This window comes from Lagenorhynchus albirostris, chromosome 2, assembly GCF_949774975.1.
Source record: "Lagenorhynchus albirostris chromosome 2, mLagAlb1.1, whole genome shotgun sequence".
NCBI classification, from domain to species: Eukaryota; Metazoa; Chordata; class Mammalia; order Artiodactyla; family Delphinidae; genus Lagenorhynchus; species Lagenorhynchus albirostris.
The window spans coordinates 47,921,483-47,926,697 of record NC_083096.1 but is presented as its reverse complement, the minus strand read 5'-3'; positions in this window follow the sequence as shown (position 1 = coordinate 47,926,697).

Below are 5,215 nucleotides of genomic sequence, written 5' to 3'. Positions count from 1 at the left end.
AAATAGCATACAGGGTCCCCCACTGCAGCCTAAATGGTGCCCATTTCAGGGATTCAGACCTGCCTGTGTGTGTGTCACAGAAAGGTTGGCAAGAGTCACTTTGGAAGGGATTTATGTGGCAGGAGTGGGAATGGGTATCTCAGACATTAGCCAATCTCGCCCTTGGCCCCAGGGAAAGAGAAGCTACAAGCTGAAGATACAACAGCCAGTTTTCAACATTGGAGGAGATATAAAAAGCAGGATTCTGATGCTAGGGTAACTGAAAGTGGAAAGGAAGAGCATTCTGTTTGCTTCTGTGCTGAGGCTGCAGTGTTTTAGACACACTGAGGACTGAGGTCTTCTGAGACTGTAACAGCTCCTTGGTCTACACAGCTTTGGGGACACGGGGTAAGGGCCGGGGGTGGGGGCGGGCAGACAGCAACACCTGCACAGATATCAGTACTGTCATGGAGGGCATTGGCAGCTGTGGTGCTGAAGGGTCCTCAAGTGGCTTCTCAGGCATTGAACCTGAAGAGTCCATGGGAGAAGAGGAAGCGCACGGCAGATAGGATGTGGGAGCACATGAGCACGTATGCCTGAGCAGTCTGCTGCAAGAGGCCTTATTGACCGTGGAGGAGACAGACTCTTTGAGCCATCGTTTCATTATGCAGTGAGCCAGCGGGGCTTCAGGGGAGAATGAACTTTTACCAGGTTTCTGGTCAAGCTCCATCCCCCACCCAATGCAGCCCATGATGCCCTGGGATCCAGTCATACACAAAGCGTTCTCTTGGGCCTGTCTATTTACATTCTTAGACTCCTGCCTAATCTCCCGAGAAAAAGAGTCAATCTGAAGAATATCTACTTCTAGCGCCCAAAACTCTCACGAGAAAGTCTGCTCTAAAAGAAGGGCCAGACACTAATGGCTCGAACACACAGGGTGAGATGAAACCCACAACATGAAACTCAGTATTTGGGAAAGTCTCCAGAGATTAAAAAAAAAAATCTCTGATAAAAGCATCATTGAAGGATTAAGGGTCAAGTGTTGTGATGAAGGCAGATGGGGTGTTATCTACCCAGTGGTCCCACAGCAAGTTGTAAGAGTTCTCACAACCACCCCATGTCTTTCTAAAGAGAGAGATTGTCAGCAGCAGGGCATAGTTATGTCACTGATCAAGTTCCACAAGGCTGGGATGACCCGATGGTCATGCGCCCATGGCCATTCACTGCTCTGAGCTAATCCAAGGAGACAGCTCATGGCTTGGGAGAGGTACAGACTTATGGATCTTTTACCTCTGACCTCCAGCCCTGATCCTGAAGAACTGAGATCTTGTCCTCTATGCAGTTCTTTTGGTCAAAGATACCTTGAGCAGTAGCAGGCAGACAGAATGGCTTTCTGGAGGAAAAAGTCCCCAACTGTTAGAGAAAGAAATTTTCAACTGCCAGACTAAGGGATCCAAAAGATGTGGGAGAAGCCCTGGGACAAGGATAATGATACTTTTCTTCTCCTGTTTGGGGGAAAAAAAGTGAACCTCTGGATGGTTAACAAATCCCTCACATTTATTTAGTTTTCAATCCAGTTTTTTAAATTTGTCCCCACTCCTATTCCTCTATGAAATCTTTTATCTTCCAATTTTTTAAATTAATTAATTAATTTTTATGGCTGCGCGGCGTGCGGGATCTTAGTTCCCCAACCAGGGGTGGAACCCGCACCCCCTGCAGTGGAAACCCAGAGTTTTAACCACTGGACCGCCAGGGAAGTCCTTTCATCTTCCAATTAAAATGGAATTGTAGCAGCCTGCTCTGAGCACTGGGGGTACTTATGTGTACTTTTATAATGCTTTACTATGTCTATCTTCTCCACGAAAGTGGAAGCTTCTGTGTTACTGTCTCAAAGAGTTTAGCCATTAGAAAAAGAGCAGTCAGTGGGTTGTAAGGACAAGTAATTCATGAAACTTTCCTGGGGATGAGTAGACAAGTCTTCCTCACTGTCCTGCCCCTTCCTTTCTACCCTCTGCCCTTTGGCCAATGTTGACACCCATCCTATGGTCCAGAGAGTGGTACTCACTGAGATTGTGCAGGAGGAGGGACTTTGCTGAACAAGAGATATGCATGACAAAGCCTCAAGTGAACTATCTAGAAAGAAGCATGCAGGGGAAGAAAACCCAATGAATACTACCAGGAAGTTGTTTGGCATTTCTCAGATTTGAAAGGGATGGGATAGAGTTTTAGAACTATAAGACTTTATAACCAGCCAGCTCTATGTTTCACTCTACGTGACTTAGCCTTTTTCCAGAGGCTGCCCTGTCTCCTTTAGTACATCTACTACTCGAGCGGGGACCAGCAGTTCATGTCCTTACCTATTTATTCAAGGTTAACAAATTGGTCTGTATCACTGTCATTAACACCATCTTCTCCATAACCACCTCTGTCATCACCATCACCCACACGTGTCTAGTGCCTCATAGTTTACAAAGTGTCTTCATATTCACTCTCATTCCATGCTAACAACAACCCTCTAAGGACATTCTGCAGTTGGGATCATGAGTACTGAAGTCACTGGCTTTTCCTTAGGCCTTGAAGCGGGGATTTTCATGGTATAAGAGTGTAGACAGTGTAATAAAACGTACTGTTGTATAACGTGGGAAGGAAGGATCCTTTAGATAACTGTATCGTTGAGGCCATTTCGCTGGGGTCACCTATTTGGCACTTCTTCTGGTTTTTTGCTACAGAAATAATGATGCCAACCAAAATAAAAGTAAGGACGTTGGTCATGAAGATTATAATAAAAAGAGTAATTTCCCAAACAAGACTAAGACCCACTGGGTCAAGTTACATGTGGAATGATAATAATGTAATAATAAAATAACAACTACCTTTCAAGTTGTTAAAATAATCATTATTATCTCCATTTTACAGATGAAAAAGGATCTCAGGTAAATAGCTCGCTAAGTCAGTATCAAAAACAGACAAAGATCCAAGTCACCTAGCTCCTGGACTAACGCTCATCCCTCTACTGGGCTGCCAACATGTAGTTCTGCACTGGCGGGGTGGGCTTTCTCAGAAGCCCTCTGGGAGGGAATAAATAACGAAACAGTAGACTTCTTTTTCTGATTGGCACATCCAGTAGGAATTTGCTTGCCCATTTACAGAACCCAAATCGAAGACATTGTAAAACAATAACCTTACTTTTTATTGTCTAATTATTAGCAAACAAATTGGTATTAATACATGAAATGTGGATTTAATATCATGGTGTGTTTCAAAAGGTTCACAGGATCTTTGTGGAATATAGAGGCTCATGAGCTGTCATTTTAAAATCGGCTTCGGTTTACTGGTTTCTGTAGATCTCTTTTCAATGGTTCTTTTAGGCCTCCCTCTCTCCACCCCACCCCCTGCCAAACGTATATTCTTCTGTGGGGATAGAAATCACCTGGTGCTAGGTTAGGTCAAGGTCTTCTTTGGTGTTTACCTACCAGGCTGCCCCCTCCTCAGAGCAATTGCATCTCTGAGCCTCAGGGAATAGAGCCCACGTGTCTTTTAAAGGCACCACCCCACCAAGTATTTCTCATCTAAAGTAAAGGTTAAAGATAACAGTTTTACTTTATTTTAAATGTTATCACTATGTTCTCATCATTATTCTTGCAGGTTGACAAGCCAGTTTAATTTTGTAAGAATGTATGGCAACAAGGGCCTTCTCCTCTGGGTCCCTCGGTCCTTTTTGACTAGGTTTTCCTGGATTTGGGGGTATTTTGTGGTAGCTACAGAACCAGAAGTGGACAAGGGGCAAGGCTTCTGTAGGCCAGTCTTTCTTTCCACGATAAAAAATGGCAATTGTTGGTTAAATAAGTTTCTTGGAAAATCTCTGCCCAGTTTTTCATTCTCCTCTATCTGCTTGTGGACGAATTGCAATCTGAAATATTTAAGTTATATCACCAATCAAGTGTCTAATTGAAAAAAATATCCTCCTTCCCCTGCCCAAAGCTTGACCAGGCTGCTATAAATGCAAATTTAAGCGTACTTCCTACATATCCCTAAGTATGTTTACATTAGATCTGTATTAGTCTTAGCTAATCCTGGTACAGAAAATCTCACAACCCTGTTCAGGCTTCTGAGAAGTCTGTGCCAGGAGGGGCCCTAACCCAAAGCTGGGGATAGAGTTTCAGGAGCTATTTGTTTTTGACGTGTTCTCTATGTGTGCTATGTACTCTCTGCCATGCGGGACCAGCAACACCTTAAAAGGAGAGAGTGGGCCTCCTAAACCTCTGAGGGATCCTCTGAGTTTGGGGAGGGGCCCAAAGAGGAGCCAGGTCAGTCTTGGGACAAAGGGAGGCTCCCTCCAAAAGAATGGAGCTTATCTTTGGAAAATAACATTCCAACCTCTCTCTTATGAGGCTGGGTGAGACATCGGGGATCATTCCTGCTAGAATTATACTCCAGTACATTAGTCCATGTATATTCTAACCTCAGACCCCTTCTCTTGCCACAAAGTGAATGACCATGGGCACTGCTTAGAGCTCTGTTCATTGGGAGGACTTTCTCTTGCCCCTGCCTTTTTCAAGGCCAAGCCTGAGTGAGACTGTCCTGCAGCTGTCATCAACATTCAACCATTCAACTTTCACAGAAATACCAAGCCAATCCATTCATATGCAAGCTTGCGCTTTTTGAGCCTCCTTCAGTTAGTTGTTAAGAATCACCCCGGGGCTTTCCTGGTGGCGCAGTGGCTGAGAGTCCACCTGCCAATGCAGGGGACACGGGTTTGTGCCCCTGTCCGGGAAGATCCCACATGCCGCGGAGCAGCTGGGCCCGTGAGCCATGGCCGCTGAGCCTGCGCGTCCAGAGCCTGTGCTCCGCAACGGGAGAGGCCACAACAGTGAGAGGCCGGCGTACCGCAAAAAAAAAAAAAAAAAATCACCCTTCACACACCTGGGTGTGAGCTGAGGGAGAGGCGTGGATGCAACAGTGATGGGTGTGCGGTGCGGAGGAGCTCTGTTATGTAGCCTGCGTGTGCTCAATCCCAGATGAACCACTTCTCTTTTATGATGAATTATTCGGGGTCCCACTTGGCCTTATGACTCCATGGATATAACAGGATTCAGCTCAAGATGAATAGTCCTAGACTCATGGTCACTTGGTCTCGCATGGTCAAGCATTTCTTCCAGGGCCCAGTACCACACCTGGAGTTGTTTTTTAGAAAGGCATATAATCATCTACTGCAAATTGCATGGCCTTGATCCAT